The sequence below is a fragment of the Bos taurus genome, chromosome 8, assembly GCF_002263795.3.
Source record: "Bos taurus isolate L1 Dominette 01449 registration number 42190680 breed Hereford chromosome 8, ARS-UCD2.0, whole genome shotgun sequence".
Classification (NCBI taxonomy): domain Eukaryota; kingdom Metazoa; phylum Chordata; class Mammalia; order Artiodactyla; family Bovidae; genus Bos; species Bos taurus.
In genome coordinates, this window is record NC_037335.1 from 83,531,893 (window position 1) to 83,550,837 (window position 18,945).

Consider the following 18,945-nt stretch of genomic DNA (forward strand, 5'->3'; position numbering starts at 1 on the left):
AATGTTTTCTCTCAGTCTGTGATGTGCTTTTTTTAGATTAAGCCTTTAATTTGAAATAATTATAAAGAGTCGGACATGACTGAGTGACCGAACTGAACTGATAGATTAATATACAGTTTCTAGAAATGTAAAGATGGTGTACGAGACAGCAAAAGAGACACTGATGTATAGAACAGTCTTATGGACTCTGTGGGAGAGGGAGAGGGTGGGAAGATTTGGGAGAGTGACATTCAAACATGTAGAATATCATGTAAGAAACGAGTTGCCAGTCCAGGTTCGATGCGCGATACTGGATGCTTGGGGCTGGTGCACTGGGACGACCCAGAGGGATGGTGTGGGGAGGGAGGAGGGAGGAGGGTTCAGGATGGGGAACACATGTATGCCTTTGGCGGATTCATTTTGATATTTGGCAAAACTAATACAATTATGTAAAGTTTAAAAAAAAAAAAAAAGAAATGTAAAGAGATGTACCCATTTTATTCCAATGGTAATATCTTGCAAAGTATCATAACCAGGATTTAACATCGATGATCATGTTATATAAAACCTTTCATCACATGGTTAGTTTTTGTTCTCTTAAGAGACTCTCAAATTGCAGAAGGTTTAATCATGATGAAGTCTAATTTATTGATTTTTTCTTTTTGCTTAACGTTATTTATAAAGAAATCCTTGTTTAAAACATTTTCACCCTTTAGAAACTATATTTTTAATGTTTAAAGTCAGGATTTTGATCCACTTTGTGTTAATTTTTATGCATAATATGGAGTATGGGGTAATGATTAAGCTTTATCCCTATACAAATATTCAGTTATTCCATCACTATTTATGGAAAAGACTATCATTGTTCATTGAAGTACTTGGCTCCTGTATAGGAAATTAATTGAACAGACAAATGTTTGTGTCTATTTCTGGATTTGCCATTCTGCTCTATTGTTCTGTAGGTCCATCCTTACGCCAATATCACACTATTATGATTACTACAAGTTTTTTTTGACATTTTAAAAAGTTTACTTTTAACTGGAAAATAATTGCTTTGTAATATTGTGTTGGTTTCTGCCATATATCAACATAAATTGACCATAGGTATATGTATGTCCCCTCCCTCCCACCTCCCACCCCATGCCAATTACTATAGTTTTATAGTAATTTTTCAAATCAAACAATATAAGTTCTCCAATTTTATTTTTATTTTATAAACTGTTTTAGTTATTTAGATCTTTTGCATTTCCATCTGAGTATTAAACTTTTCTTGTTAATTTGATAAAAAGTGCCTGGATTGCATAAAATGAAATATTTTGGAAATGTGTGTGTATGTTTATTCTAACAAATATTATCAGAGATCTAATAAAATGTGGAAAATCATATTTAGATTAAAAGTGTTAAGAATTTAGTCAATTACTTGACATTTATGTAGATTGATTTGACCAAAAAATAGGTTAAGTCCAAGGGACCTAAATTCATGAAAAGTCACTTTGTATTTTAAGAATCGCCAGTCCAGGTTCGATGCATAATACAGGGTGCTCACGGCTGGTGCACTGGGATGACCCAGCGGGATGGGATGGGGAGGGAGGTGGGAAGGGGGTTCAGGATGGGGAACACATGTACATCCATGCCAGATTCAAGTCAATGTATGGCAAAACCAATACAATATTGTAAAGTAAAATAAATAAATAAATAAAATTTAAAAGATTCTACAGTTTTCTGTGAACATCAGGATTTTAAAGGCTGTGAGAAATGTGGCTATCAGTTCAGTTCAGTGGCTCATTCATATCAGACTCTTTGCGACCTCATGGACTGCACAACACCAGGCTTCCCTGTCCATCACCAACTCCTGGAGCATACTCAAACTCGTGTTCATCGAGTCGGTGATGCCATCCAACCATCTCATCCTCTGTCATCCCCTTCTCCTCCCACCTTCAATCTTTCCCAGCAACAAGGTCTTTTCAGATGAGTTAGCTCTTCGCATGAGGTGGCCAAAGTATTGGAGTTTCAGCTTTAGCATCATTCCTTCCAAAGAACACCCAGGACCGATCTCCTTTAGAATGGACTGGTTGGATCTCCTTGCAGTCCAAGGGACTCTCAAGAGTCTTCTCCAACACAGCATTTCAAAAGCATCAATTCTTTGGCGCTCAGTATAAAGATATTGTCCAACAACATAAAGATATTTTTCAACTCTCACATCCATACATGACCACTGGAAAAACCATAGCTTTGACTAAACGCACTTCTGTTGGCAAAGTAATGTCTCTGCCTTTTATGCTGTCTAGGCTGGTCATAGCTTTTCTTCCAAAGAAGAAGCGTCTTTTAATTTAACGGCTGCAGTCACCATTTGTGGTGATTTTGAAGCTCAAAATAATAAAGTCTCTCACTGCTTCCATTATTTTCCCCACCTATTTGCCATGAAGTAATGGGACCAGGTACCAGGACCTTAGTTTTCTGAATGTTGAGTTTTAAGCCAGCTTTTTCACTCTCTTCTTTCACTTTCATCAAGAGGTTCTTTAGTTCTTCACTTTCTGCCATAAAGGTGGTATCATCTGCATATCTGAGGTTATTGGTATTTTTCCCAGAAATCTTGATTCCAGCTTGTGCTTCATCCAGCCCAGCGTTTCTCATGATGTACTCTGCATATAAGTTAAATAAGCAGGGTGACAATATACAGCCTTGACATAATCCATTCCCAATTTGGAACCAGTCTGTTTTTCTATGTCTGGTTCTAACTGTTGCTTCTTGACCTGCGTACAGATTTCTTAGGAGGCAGATCAGGTGGTCTGGTAATCCCATCTCTTTCAGAATTTTCCACAGTTTGTTGTGATCCACACAGTCAAAGGCTTTGGCGCAGTCAATAAAGCAGAAATAGATGTTTTTCTGGGACTCTTGTGTTTTTTTGATGATCCAACGGATGTTGGCAATTTGATCTCTGGTTCCTCTGCCTATTCTAAAACCAGCTTGAACATCTGGAAGTTCACATACAGTTGAAGCCTGGCTTGGAGAATTTTGGGCATTACTTTGCTAGTGTGTGAGATGAGTGCAGTTGTGCAGTAGTTTGAACATTCTTTGACATTGCTCTTCTTTGGGATTGGAATGAAAACTGACCTTTTCCAGTCCTGTGGCCACTGCTGAGTTTTCCTAATTTGCTAGCATATTGAGTGCAGCACTTTCACAGCATCATCTTTTAGGATTCTTAAATAGCTCATCTGGAATTCTATCACCTCCAGTAGCTTTGTTTGTCATGATGCTTCCTAAGGCCTACTTGACTTCCCATTCCAGGATGTCTGGCTCTAGGTGAGTGATCTGGGTTATCTGGGTCATGAAGATCTTTTAGTTTTTAAAAATATAAACTACTTGCTGAGTTATTGGAGGGAAGCAGCCCTAGTTATTTAGAATTATAGCATATTTATTTATTAGTAACCATGAGGAAGGAGAAGGCAATGGCACCCCACTCCAGTACTCTTGCCTGGAAAAACCCATGGATGGAGGAGCCTGGTAGGCTGCAGTCCATGGGGTCGCTAAGAGTCGGACGTGACTGAGCGACTTCACTTTCACGCACTGGAGAAGGAAATGGCAACCCACTCCAGTATTCTTGCCTGGAGAATCCCAGGGACTGGGGAGCCTGTTGGGCTGCCATCTCTGGGGTCGCACAGAGTTGGACATGACTGAAGCGACTTAGCAGCAGCAGCAGCCACCATAAGGAAGACATATTAGTAGCCTTTAACCAGAAAGTTTTTCATTATTTCCTTATGCAAATTTCAAATAATAAATTCCTTTTAAGCTTGAGTACCAATGGAAAATTGGCCATTTCTAAAATAAGGATAGGCTTCCTTTAATAGGGATTTTGAATTATCCTTTGATTCTCAACTAGAGAAATTAATTTCTTGATAAAATTACTTTCTATTTCATTTTAAAAGATGACTTTCTTAGACTTATTTTAATCTCTATTGCTTGGCAACTGTGGAACCAAGCCTCTCACTTAAAAAATTGCAAAAGCATTAGTAGGGAAAAATCAGTCTCATTCTTAGTCATGTGGCAAGACTTTTATGTATTAATTTTAACTGGATGCATATTTATATTATGCCTAATTATAAAATGTTACTGTCAATATAGAAATTTTAAACTTGAAAAATACATCCCATCTTTCCACATTGTTGGATGTAAAAGACTAGCTGAAGTTTCCTTTACTTCAATTATCACCATTGATAATTGAATTGATACTAATTGATAATTGAAAATGACAACTCTTTTTCTTCTTCTTCTTCTTTTTTTTTTTTTTTTTTAAGGGAACCATTGTATGTTTAATTTACCTTTTTTGTCTATTGGTTTCCTCTTCGTCATGACCCCCTCCCCCCTTTTCCTAATGAAAGCAGTGTTAAATTAATCACTGGATCAACTGCTTCATCTTTTTATTTTTAGTGGAATGTATGCCACAGTTGTAAAGCAATGAGATTTGAGGTAAACATATGAAATTTTGCTTTTGCTAAATGGTAGCAAGTTCAACAGTAATCAAAAAATGTAGAAGGTTTTAGTTAAAAGTTATTGCTTCTTTCTCTACCTGAATTTTTAAAAAATCAGTTATCATCTAATACGAATTTATATTCTATATGCAAAAATATGGATGTCCAAAAAAATCATGACTTTGAACTTCCATTGATGGGTCAGGTAAGAGATAAAGATAAATTCTGAACTGCTACCTAAAGTATTCATGTTTTTTACCATGGGGCAGGGCAGGGAATTGAGGTTGCCTAAACTTGTTGGGAAATAGATGGGGAAACAGTGGAAACAGTGTCAGACTTTATTTTTGGGGGCTCCAAAATCACTGCAGATGGTGATTGCAGCCATGAAATTAAAAGATGCTTACTCCTCGGAAGGAAAGTTATGACCAACCTAGATAGCATATTCAAAAGCAGATATATTACTTTGCCAACAAAAGTCCGTCTAGTCAAGGCTATGGTTTTTCCGGTGGTCATGTATGGATGTGAGAGTTGGACTATGAAGAAAGCTGAGCACCGAAGAATTGATGCTTTTGAACTGTGGTGTTGGAGAAGACTCTCGAGAGTCCCTTGGACTGAAAGGAGATCCAACCAGTCCATTCTAAAGGAGATAGGTCCTGGGTGTTCTTTGGAAGGAATGATGCTAAAGCTGAAAGTCTAGTACTTTGGCTACCTTATGCGAAGAGTTGACTCATTGGAAAAGACCCTGAAGCTGGGAGTGATTGGGGGCAGAAGGAGAAGGGGATGACAGAGGATGAGATGGCTGGATGGCATCACTGACTCTGAGTGAACTCCAGGAGTTGGTGATGGACAGGGAGGCCTGGCGAGCTGCAATTCATGGGGTCGCAAAGAGTCAGACACGACTGAGTGACTGAACTGAACTGAAACTTGTTTAGGGATGTGGGTTTGCTTGTTTGTTTTAGTTTGATCACTTGTTGTCTCTAGGAGACTCGGAGCCAGTGATCCTTTTATTCTGCTATAGTCTTTAAAAAACTTAAAAAAAAAAAGCAAGGGCCACCAAAACTTAAATCTTTCTTGATTCCCTATTTCATTCTCTAATGGTTCATGTATCTATTCTGTTTCTTGGATAAAAATTTTTTATCAAGGATCAAAAGAAGAAACCCTAGAATTTAGATGGAGAGATCTATGTATCTCAGTGGATTACTTCTCAAACTGACAATGCTTAGGTTGAAAGCAAATAAAGTCCCAGTTAATGTGAAACTCAATCACAAAGACTTGAGATTTTTGCTTTATGAAAACAGAGATTTGAAATTCTTTTATGCCATAAATGTGCATTCACAGTCCATGAACTGCACTCTGTTTTAATTTAGGGATAGAATGTTTCCCTGTCAGACCTGGCTCTTCCCATTTCTTGGTAGAAACATGGTGTGGAGTGCATCTCTTGGCTTCTTGGTAGTGCACAGGACACTCCTACACAGCCTACTCGCAGTGCCCACCAGCCCTCTCTAGGACATGATTTCTCCATTCTGTTCTTCACTTCATATCCTGTGCTTGATGGGAGTATGTGAAATGCTGCTCTGACACTATTTGATTAGCATTTGTCTTTATACTGGTGCCCTTGCTTACTGCATATGTCCCTTACAACAGCAGTTTAAGGAGCTCTGTGGGATAGAGAAACTATGCATTCAGGAGGCCTGTGTGCAGTTGATAAGAGACCAGTTACATGCCTTAGGAAAGCAGTCAGGAGACAGACCTGTAGGTTTACTTCTCCTCATTCTGATACCATGAGCTAATAGGAACAAGGTTTAGGGGGTCTTAAAGTGAAAGAGGAGAGTGAAAAAGTTGGCTTAAAGCTCAACATTCAGAAAACTAAGATCATGGCATCTGGTCCCATCACTTCATGGGAAATAGATGGGGAAACAGTGGAAACAGTGTCAGACTTTATTTGGGGGGCTCCAAAATCACTGCAGATGGTGACTGCAGCCATGAAATTAAAAGATACTTACTCCTTAGAAGGAAAGTTATGACCAACCTAGATAGCATATTCAAAAGCAGAGACATTAGTTTGCCAACAAAGGTCCGTCTAGTCAAGGCTATGGTTTTCCAGTGGTCATGTATAGATGTGAGAGTTGGACTGTGAAGAAAGCTGAGCACCAAAGAATTGATGCTTTTGAACTGTGGTGTTGGAAAAGACTCTTGAGAGTCCCTTGGACTGCAAGGAGATCCAACCAGTCCATTCTAAAGGAGACTGGTCCTGGGTGTTCTTTGGGAGGACTGATGCTAAAGCTGAAACTCCAATACTTTGGCAACCTCATGTGAAGAGTTGATTCATTGGAAAAGACTCTGATGCTAGGAGGGATTGGGGGCAGGAGGAGAAGGGGATGACAGAGGATGAGATGGCTGGATGGCATCACCGACTTGATGGAGGTGAGTTTGAGTGAACTCTGGGAGTTGGTGATGGACAGGGAGGCCTGGCGTGCTGCGATTCATGGGGTTGCGGAGTCAGACACAACTGAGCGACTGAACTAAACTGAACTGAACCGAATGCGCTAATGGGCTTCCCAGGTGGTTCAGTGGGTAAAGAAACTGCCTACAATGCAGGGGATCCCAGAAATATGGGTTCAATTCCTGGGTTGGGAAGATCCCCTGGAGGATGGCATGGCAACCCACTCTAGTACTCTTGCCTGGAGAATCCCCATGGACAGAGGAGCCTGGCTGGCTACAGTCCATAGATTGCAGAGTTTACTGGACGCAACTGAAGTGACTGAGCACATCATCATTGAACTTGTGGGAGGGATGGCTTAAATCAGTCATTGACTCAAAATGAGAATTCTCTCTTCTGTTTGGATAACCTGTGAGTACCTGTGATGCCACTTTATCCATGAAGAAACAATGGAGAGAGAGAGTACCACACAGACTGTTCTGAGAAGAATGAATGATAGAAAATGAAGAATGGAAAGAGAGATGGGATTCTTGGAAGACAATGAAAGTGGCAAAAAAGTTGTTTAGTCATTCTAAACTACTACATAAAAAAACAAAACAACTAGATATCAAAACAAAACTAAATATCAAGCATCAGGGATAAATTTACCCAAAAAAAAAAAGAAAAGAAAAAAGATGACAAGATAGCCCCATAAATCCCAAAATATGGGTGTAGAGACACACCATCTGCACATTAGTAGCATCTGTGAAAGAGAATGCAAGGGAAACAATGAGATGGGCTAGTTTGAGAACAGCAGCTCTGAAAGGAAGTTCATTGTCTCCAGTACCACTTTAGTGCAAGAGGCCTATGTTAAGATAGAGTAAAAACAGAGAGAGCAATATAACTGCTATGAACTCTGAGTTGACCTGCCGGGGTTCCATTTTTGTGAGACAAAGTCCCACAATGAAAAGAAATTGTTTGCAGTTGAATCAAAATCAAGTGTGATAAGGAAAACAGAGATGATGAAAAGAGATTTAAATTGAAATGAGAGAGGAGAATAAAAACAGGAGATCTCACAAAGCAAAGCCATCATATTTTTGAAACCCGGACACAAATAAGGAGAGAAAGAGTAGTATTTGAAAGGGCTGAAATTCCATACTTTCCTAGATGCAGGCAGTGGCCTGATTCCCCTCTGCTTCTTCAGGAGAACATCAGTGGGGTCAAGCCTTGAACTGATCCTCCACTCCCACATGCTAACAGTGAAACTTCACAAGGTTGTACAAGGGAGACGTAGTTACAACAAGGCTTCACCTCTCTTACCCCTGTCATCAAGGCCTATTGGGGAGCTAACTCTCTACCTTATCTGGCATCAGAGAGGCAGAACGGACTGGTACAACGAGAGGAAGTTCATGCTTTGCCTCTCCCCTCGCCTTATGTCAGTGGGGCCCCATGGGGAGCTGACCCTTTACCCCTACCCACAGTAACAAAATGGTGTAAGTCAGACTTCTGCTCACTCTTCTTTCCCACCTGGAAGGCAGTAGAGCCAAGCAGTGAATTGATCATACAACATCACTCAGAGAAAACAATGTGATGTGAGTCACTGCCCCACCTTTGCCTGACAAATGACGATGAGGTGATGAGGGATCTGAACTTTTACCCTACCCATTTGCAATAAAGGAGCATGAGTCAGTGCCCCATTTTGGCCAGGATGCTTTGGAAGATCCTGACAGGAAGCTGAACAAATACACCCACCTGGCTCTTGAACTATGACTGCTAAAGAAGATTAAATAAGATCCATAATCTCATAATAATATATAAAATATCTCAGATATAATAACAAAACAAACACACACACACAAAAAACACGTGTTTTACCAAGACCAGGAAAATCACAAAAGAAATGAGAAAAGACAATGAACAGATACCAGCCCCAAGATATATATGATATAATTATCTGACAAGGGTTTTATTTATTTATATATTTTATTATTATTATTATTATTTTTACTTTACAATATTGTATTGGTTTTGCCATACATCAACATGCATCCTCCATGGGTGTACATGTGTTCCCCATTCTGAACCCCCCTCCCACCTCCCTCCCCATACCATCCATACCTCTGGGTCATCCCAGTGCACCAGCCCCAGGCTTCCTGTATCCTGCATAGAACCTGGACTGGTGATTCGTTTCTTATATGATATTATACATGTTTCAATGCCATTCTCCCAAATCATCCCACCCCCTCTCCCACAGAGTCCAAAAGACTGTTCTATACATCAGTGTCTCTTTTGCTGTCTCATATACAGGGTTATGGTTACCATCTTTCTAAATTCCATATATATGCATTAGTATACTGTATTGGTGTTTTTCTTTCTGGCTGACTTCACTCTGTATAATAGGCTCCAGTTTCATCCACCTCATTAGCACGGATTCAAATGTATTCTTTTTAATGGCTGAGTAATACTCCATTGTGTATATGTACCACTGCTTTCTTATCCATTCATCTGCTGATGGACATTTAGGTTGCTTCCATGTCCTGGCTATTATAAACAGTGCTATGATGAACATTGGGGTACACGTGTCTCTTTCAATTCTGGTTTCCTCGGTGTGTATGCCCAGCAGTGGGATTGCTGGGTCATAAGGCAGTTCTATTTCCAGTTTTTTAAGGAATCTCCACACTGTTCTCCATAGTGGCTGTACTAGTTTGCATTCCCACCAACAATGTAAGAGGGTTCCCTCTTCTCTACATCCTTTCCAGCATTTATTGCTTATAGACTTTTGGGTTGCAGCCATTCTGACTGGAGTGAAATGGCACCTCATTGTGGTTTTGATTTGCATTTCTCTGATAATGAGTGATGTTGAGCATCTTTTCATGTGTTTGTTAGCCATCTGTATGTCTTCTTTGGAGAAATGTCTATTTAGTTCTTTGGCCCATTTTTTGATTGGGTCATTTATTTTTCTGGAATTGAGCTGCAGGAGTTGCTTGTATATTTTTGAGATTAGTTGTTTGTCAGTTGCTTCATTTGCTATTATTTTCTCCCATTCTGAAGGCTGTCTTTTCACCTTGCTTATAGTTTCTTTGTTGTGCAAAAGCTTTTAATTTTAATTAGATCCCATTTGTTTATTTTTGCTTTTATTTCCAATATTCTGGGAGGTGGGTCATAGAGGATCCTGCTGTGATGTACGTCAGAGAGTGTTTTGCCTATGTTCTCCTCTAAGAGTTTTATAGTTTCTGGTCTTACATTTAGATCTTTAATCCATTTTGAGTTTATTTTTGTGTATGGTGTTAGAAAGTGGTCTAGTTTCATTCTTTTACAAGTGGTTGACCAGTTTTCCCAGCACCACTTGTTAAAGAGATTGTCTTTTATCCATTGTATATTCTTGCCTCCTTTGTCAAAGATAAGGTGTCCATAGGTGCGTGGGTTTATCTCTGGGCTTTCTATTTTGTTCCATTGATCTATATTTCTGTCTTTGTGCCAATACCATACTGTCTCGATGACTGTGGCTTTGTAGTAGAGCCTGAAGTCAGATAGGTTGATTCCTCCAGTTCCATTCTTCTTTCTTAAGATTGCTTTGGCTATTCGAGTTTTTTGTATTTCCATACAAATTGTGAAATTATTTGTTCTAGCTCTGTGAAGAATACCATTGGTAGCTTGATAGGGATTGCGTTGAATCTATAGATTGCTTTGGGTAGTATACTCATTTTCACTATATTGATTCTTCCAATCCATGAACATGGTATATTTCTCCATCTATTTATGTCATCTTTGATTTCTTTCATCAGTGTTTTATAGTTTTCTATATATAGGTCTTTAGTTTCTTTAGGTAGATATATTCCTAAGTATTTTATTCTTTTCATTGCAATGGTGAATGGAATTGTTTCCTTAATTTCTCTTTCTATTTTCTCATTATTAGTGTATAGGAATGCAAGGGATTTCTCTGTGTTGATTTTATATCCTGCAACTTTACTGTATTCATTGATTAGCTCTAGTAATTTTCTGGTGGAGTTTTTAGGGTTTTCTATGTAGAGGATAATGTCATCTGCAAACAGTGAGAGTTTTACTTCTTCTTTCCCAATCTGGATTCCTTTTATTTCTTTTTCTGCTCTGATTGCTGTGGCCAAAACTTCCAAAACTACGTTGAATGGTAGTGGTGAGAGTGGGCACCCTTGTTTGTTCCTGACTTTAGGGGAAATGCTTTCAATTTTTCACCATTGAGGATAATGTTTGCTGTGGGTTTGTCATATATAGCTTTTATTATGTTGAGGTATGTTCCTTCTATTCCTGCTTTCTGGAGAGTTTTTATCATAAATGGATGTTGAATTTTATCAAAGGCTTTCTCTGCATCTATTGAGATAATCATATGGGTTTTATTTTTCAATATGTTAATGTGGTGTATTACACTAATTGATTTGCAGATATGGAAGAATTTGATTTGCGAATATTGAAGAATCCTTGCATCCCTGGGATAAAGCCCACTTAGTCATGGTGTATGATCTTTTTAATGTGTTGTTGGATTCTGATTGCTAGAATTTTATTAAGGATTTTTGCATCTATGTTCATCAGTGATATTGGCCTGTAGTTTTCTTTTTTTGTGGCATCGTCTGACAAGGGTTTTAAAGTAGTCATCTTAAAAATGTTTCAACAAGCAGTTACATATTTTTGGAAACGTGAAAAATAGAAAATCTAACCAAAGAAATAAAAATTCAAAAAATAAGCAAATGAAGATTAAAGAACTGAAAAATACAATAATCAGAATGAAAAACTTGCTGTATAAGCTCAATAGTAAGGTGGACACAACAGAAGGTAGATTCAGAGATATGAAGACAAATCAGTAGAAATCACCATATGTGAGAAACCACAACTACAAAATAGAAGTTTAAAAAAGACAGCATCTCAAGGACTTGTAGGACAATAACAAAAGAGTTAACACACATGCCATCAGAAACACAGAAAGAGAGGCGAGAAAGAGTAGCACTGAAAAAGTACTTGAAAAAATAGTGTCTGAAACTTCTCAAATTTGGGAAAAGATATAAATCTTGGAGTGCAAAGTCAAGTGGGCCTTAGGAAGCATCACTAGGAACAAAGCTAGTGGAGGTGATGGAATTCCAGCTGACCAGGCTCCTTTGTCCATGGGGATTCTCCAGGCAATAATACTAGAGTGGGTTGCCATCCACTCCAGGAGATCTTCCCAACCCAGGGATCAAACCCAGGTCTCCTGCATTGCAGGCAGATTCTTTACCAAGTGAGGCACAAGGGAAGCCCAAGAATACTGGAGTGGATAGCCTATCCCTTTCTCCAGGGGATCTTCCCGACCCAAGAATCAAACTGGTGTCTCCTGCGTTGCAAGCAGATTCTTTACCAACTGAGCTATGAGGGAAGCTGCAAGAACTATGGCCCAATTAGAGTATTTTCCTAGCCTCTGGCAGTTAACATTCCAAGGGCCTCTTTGGCTGGTTCTTCTCTGTTGCTGCACACATTAGGCACTTAAAGGGCCACCCTCTATGGAGTCTTTCTCTATTTCTCTGTTGCTGGTGCTGGTGTGTGGGAAAAGAGAGTCTACAGTGATGGCTCCACCCACTGTGTGTGACTCAGGAGTATTGCCTTGCCTCCACAGCTGCTCAGCTTTCCTCCACAGGCATTTCAAACTGCGATCTCCTGACTCACATCCGCTTTGGCCGTTTACCCATAGTCAACAGCAGACTTCACCCTGGGACTGCTCTCCAATCCCTGCACTTGAGCTTCCAGCCACTGTGGTTTTTAGGAACTGTCTCCCTGTCCAGGGTATGTAGGGCTACAGCAAGAATTGCTGACCCCTGTGTCAGTTCCCCCACCCACTGGATGCAAATCCAGTCCCGCTCACTCTCCTTTCCACCCCCCCGCCTCTTTCCTTCATCTTACCAAGTTTTATATGGATCTATATATTCCTTTCTGGTGGTCAGGGACTCCTGGCCACTCTGAGCTGGTATTCTGCAAGATATTCTTTGTCTAAGGTGTATTCCTGATGCATCCAAGGAGAGAGATGTACTCCACGTTCACCTACTCTTCCGCCATCTTGTCTCTCACCCTCATCAAGAGGCTCTTTAGTTCCTCTTCACTTTCTGTTATTAGAGTGGTATCATCTGCATATCTGAGGTTGTTGATATTTCTCCTGGTAATCCTGGTTCCAGCTTGTTATTCATCAAGGCTGGCATTTCGCATGATGTACTCTGCATATAAGTTAAATAAGCAGGGTGACAATATACAGTCTTGATGTACTTCTTTCCCAATTTTGAACCAATCCATGGTCCCATGTCCAGTTCTAACTGTTGCTTCTTGACCTGCATACAGGTTTCTCAGGAGATAGGTAAGCTGGTCTGGTATTCCCCTCTATTTAAGAATTTTCCACAGTTGTTGCGATCCACACAGTCAAAGGCTTTCATGTAGTCAATGAAGCAAAAGTGGGTGTTTTTCTGGAACTCACTTGCTTTCTCTATGATCCAATGTATGTTGGCAATTTGATCTCTGGTTCTTCTGCCTCTTTTAAACCCAGTTTGTACATGAAGAAGTTTTTGGTTCACATACTGCTGAAGCCTAGTTTCAAGGATTTGGAGCATAACCTTGCTAGCATGTGAAATGAGGGCAATTATATGGTAGTTTGAACATTCTTTGTCACTGTCCTTCTTTGGGGTTAGAATGAAAACTGACCTTTTCTAGTCCTGTGTCCACTGCTGAGTTTTCCAAATCTGCTGACATATTGAGTGCAGCACGTTAACAGCATCATCTTTTAGGATTTTTAAATAGCTCAGCTGGAATTCTATTACCTACCCTAGCTTTGTTTGTACTGATGCTCCCTGAGCCCACTTGACTTTATAATCCAGGATGCCTGACTAGAGTTGAGTGACCACACCGTTGCAGTTATCCAGGTCATTAAGACCTTTTTTGTATAGTTTTTTGTGTATTCTTGCCACCTCTTCTTAATCTCTTCTGCTTCTTTTAGGTCCTTACCATTTCTGCCCTTTATTGTGCCCATCCTTGCATGGAATATTCTCTTGATATCTCCAATTTTCTTGAAGAGATCTCTAGTCTTTCCCATTCTATTATTTTCCTCTATTCCTTTGCATTATTCACTTAAGAAGGCTTTCTTATCTCTCCTTGCTATTCTCTGGAACTTTGCCTTCAGCTGGGTATATCTTTCTCTTTCACCCTTGCCTTTCACGTTTCTTCTTTTCTCAGTTATTTGTAAAGTTTCCTCAGACAACCACTTTGTCTTCTTGCATTTCTTTTTCTTTGGGATGATTTTGGTCACTGCCTCATGTACAACGTTATTAACCTCCATCCACACTTCTTCAGGCACTCTGTCTACCAGAGATAATCCCTTGGCTCTATTTGTCACTTTCACTACATAATCATAAGAGATTTGATTTAGGTCATACCTGAATGGTGAAAGATTGTTGCTGAACCATGCAAAGACTCCAGGATTCTTGGCCTCCGGAGGCGAAGAATTCAATCCAGGGCCAGAGACGAGGCTTGATCGTGCAGAGCTTTTGTGTAATAAAGTTTTATTAAAGTATAAAGGAGATAGAGAAAGCTTCTGACATAGACATCAGAAGGGGGTAGAGAGAGTACCCCCTTGCTAGTGTTAGCAATGGAGTTATATACTATCCAATGAATCCAAAGAATGTCTGGAGGTTGTAAAGTCCTCACCAGACCTACTCCCATAATTTACATTTTAAGATAACAGAATTAGCCAGAAGGTTTAATCCAGAGACTGTCCTCAGGCAGGATACATTATTGTTATATCATCCTTGTAAAGACCAGACCTATTCCCATAACTTACATTTTAAGATAACAGGATTAGCCAGGTTTAATCCAGAGGCTGTCCTCAGGCAGGATACATTATTGTTATATAATCCTAAGGAATGTAGAGGGGAAAAAAAGTTTGTCCTTTCTTCCTCCTTGAGAATTCCAGACCCCTCTCTCCTTGGGGACCCCTAGACTTTATCAACCTGCCTAGGAAATGACTCTCTCAATGGTCTAGTGGTTTTCCCTACTTTCTTCAATTTAAGTCTGAATTTGATATAAGGAGTTCATGATCTGAGACACAGTCATTTCCAGGTCTTTTTTTGATGACTGTATAGAGCTTTCCCATCTTTGGCTGCAAAGAATATAATCAATCTGATTTTGGTATTGACTGTCTGGTGATGTCCATGTATAGAGCTGTCTTTTTTATTGTTGGAAGAGGGTATTTGCTATGACCAGTTTGTTCTCTTGACAAAACTCTTACCTTTTTTTCTAAACTCTATTACCTTTTTTTCTGCTTCATTTTGTACCCAAGGCCAAACTTGCCTGTTACTCCAAGTATCTCTTGAGTTCCTACTTTTGCATTCCAACCCCCTATAGTTCTAGAAGGTTTTCTAAGTCTTCATAGAACTGGTCAGCCTCAGCTTGTTTGGCATCAGTGGTTGGGGAATAGACTTGGATTACCACGATGTTGAATGGTTTGCCTTGGAAATGAACTGAGATCATTCTGTCATTTTTGAGACTGCACCCAAGTCTTGCATTTCAGACTCTTTGGTTGACTATGAGGGCTACTTCATTTCTTCTAAGGGATTCTTTCCCATAGTCATGGATATAATGGTTATATTAATTATATTCACCCATTCTTGTCCATTTTAGTTCATTGATTCCTAAGATGTTGGTGTTCACTCTTGCCATCTCCTTCTTGACCATATCGAATTTACCTTGGTTCATAGAACTAACATTTCAGGTTCCTATGCAGTATTGTTAATAGCATCAGACTTTACTTTCACCACCAGATACATCCACAACTGAGCATTTTTTCCACTTTTGCCCAGCCTCTTCATTCTCTCTGGAGCTATTATTAATTGTTCTCCCTTCTTCCCCAATAGCAAACTTCCAACCTGTGGGGCTCATCTTCTGGTATCATATACTTTTGCCTTTTCATACTGGTCATGGGGTTCTTACAGCAAGAATACTGAAGTGGTTTGTCATTCCCTCTTCCAGTGGAGCACATTTTGTCAGAACTTTTCACTATGACCCATCTTTCTTGGGTGGCCCTGCATGGTATGGCTTCATTGAGTTATGCAAGTCCCTTCACCATGACAAAGTTGTGATTCATGAAGGGGTTACATGTGGGCTGAGGGCTATTATGGTAGGAAAAGCCTATTGGAAGCCACTAGAACTGCCTCTATCAAGCACAATATTAATAATAAACCAAAAGGAATGACTCATTCCCTCAAGATTACAATGATTAGTACCACCATCAAGAACTTGATGGTTGCAGGGGTTGTAACTTTCACCCCCTTCGCATTCTACTTGCCTATTTGACCTGTGAAGAAAACAGATGTATCTAGGGGACATACAGTGAATTATCATTAATGTAACCTGGTGGTAATTCCAACTGTAGATGCTGTTCCAGATGTTCTGTTAAGTAGCTTAAGCAAATTAATAATCCCCTAGTTCCTGGTATACAGTATATTAATTTGGCAAATGCTTTTCTCTCCATACATATTAGGACAGATCATTAGAAACAGTTTGTCTTCAACTGGTAAGGTCAGTAATACATTATAATTGTCTTGCCTTGGGTATATATCAACTTTCTAGCTCTATTTCATAATTTAGATTGCATGGGTCTTGATTGTCTTTTCCTTCATCAAGACATCATACTGATTCATTACACTGGTGACATTATGTTAAACTAGTGAGCAAGAAGTAGCAACTACTATAGACTTATTTGTCCCATTAGTAGAGACACTTTCACAAAGGGTGGGTAATAAGTTCTAGAAAAATTCAGTGGCTCCTCATCTCAGTTAAATTTCTAGTTGTTCAGTTGAACCTGTCAAGATATCCCTTCTAAGAAGAAGGATGAGTTGTTTCATCTGGCCCCTCTTATAACCAAAAGAGAGGCAGGCCCAATGCTTAGTGTGCTTCTTAGGATTTTAGAGGCAGCATAGTTCTCATTTGGGCAAGCTACTTTGGTCCATTGATTGAGCAACCCAAATAGCTTAGTTTTGAGTGGGACTCAGACAAACACAATTGCACTCATCTCCCATGCTACTAAAGTGATAGTTAAAGTTGCTCAGTCATGTCCAACTCTGCAACCTCATGACTATACAGTCCATGGAATTCTCCAGGCCAGAATACTGGAGTGGGTAGCCTTTCCCTTCGCCAGGGGCTCTTCTCAACCCAGGGATTGAACTCAGGTCTCCTGCAATGCAGGCAGATTCTTTACCAGCTGAGCCCCACCGTGCTAGTAAGGTCATGGTTAAAATCTTGCATGCTAAGCTTCAGCTTTATGAGAACCAAGAACTTCCAGTGTCCAAGCTGAGTTTGGGAAAGGAAGAGGAGCCAGACATCAAATTGTCAATATTTGCTGGATCATAGACAAAGCTAGGGAATTACAGAAACACATCTACTTCTATTTCATTGACTATACCAAAGCCTTTGACTGTGTGGATCATAATAAACTGTGGAAAGCTCTTAAAGAGATGGGAATACCAGACCATCTTACCTGTATCCTGAGAAACCTGTATGCAGGTCAAGAAGCAACAGTTATAACCCTGTATGGAACAACTCATCGGTTCAAGATTGAGAAAGAAGTATGACAGAACTGTCTGCTGTCACCCTGCTTGTTTAATCTGTATGCTGAGCACATCATGAGAAATGCTGGGCTGGATGAGTTACAAGCTGGAATCAAGATAGGTGGGAAAAACATAAACAACCTCAGATATGCAGATGATACCACTCTAATGGCAGAAAGTGAAAAGGAACTAAAGAGACTCTTGATGAGGGTGAAGGAGGAGAGTGAGAGTCAGCTTAAAACTGAATACTAAAAAAACTAAGATCATGTGATCCGGCCCCATGACTTCATGGCAAATGGAGGGAGAAAAGGTGGTAGTGACAGCTTTCCACTTCTTGGGCTCTAAAATCATTGCAGATGATGACTGCGGCCATGAAATCAGAAGACATTTCCTTCTTAGCAGGAAAGCTATGACAAGCTAGACAGTGTGTTGAAAAGCAGAGACATTACTCTGCCAACAAAAGTCCATATAATCAAGGCTATGGTCTTCCCAGTGGTCATGTATGGTTGTGAGAGCTGGACCATAAAGAAGGCAGAGTGCCAAAGAATTGATGCCTTCAAATTGTGGTGCTGGGGAAGATTCCTCAGAGTCCCTTGGACAGCAAGGAGATCAAATCAATCCATCTTAAGGGAAATCAACCCTGAATACTCGGAAGGACTGATGTTGAAGCTGAAACTCCAGTGTTTTGGTCATTTGATGTGTGTGAAAAGCTAACTCATTGGAAAAGTCCCTGGTACTGGGAAAGATTGATGGCAGAAGAAGAGGGTGTCAGAGGATGAGATGGCTGGATGGCATCACTGAGGCAAGGGACATGAACTTGGGCAAACTTCTGGAGATGGTGAGGAACAGAGAGGCCTGGTGTTCTGCAGTCCATGTGTTGCAGAGTCAGACATGACTGGGCAGCTGAACAACAGAACAAGATTCTCTAACAAGTCCAGGATGCCAATGTTGCCATGTAAGCTGCTCTGCCACTTGAGCTAAGTGATCCAGTAGATCTAATTGTGTTTAAAGTATCAGTAGCAAAGAGAGATGCTATTTGGAATCACTGAGACTCTGATAGGCAAATCTTAATGCAGACCCTTGGCTTTTGGAACAAAGTCATGGTATCCTCTGTGGATAACTATGCTTTTGAGAAATAGCTTTTATATTGCTACTGGGTCTTAGTAGAGAATGAATGTTTAAATATGGGCTACAGAAGGTTTTGCATGATATACAGGCGCCAAGTGAAATGGACAGCTGCAGCACTAAAGTCCTTTTCTGGGACATTCCTAGGACAGGGACAAAGGATAATTCTCCCTGTAAGCAGAATGTTGAGCATCTTGTTCATTTTGCTTAGAAGGAAAAATGGCCAGGAGTATATACTGATCCATGGACTGTGGCCACGGTTTGGCTGGATGATCAGAGATCTGGAACATAACTGGAAAATTGGTCTGGAGACAACATAGAGGTCTGGAGAAGAGGTATGTGGATAGAGCTCTCTGAATGGGCAAAAAGC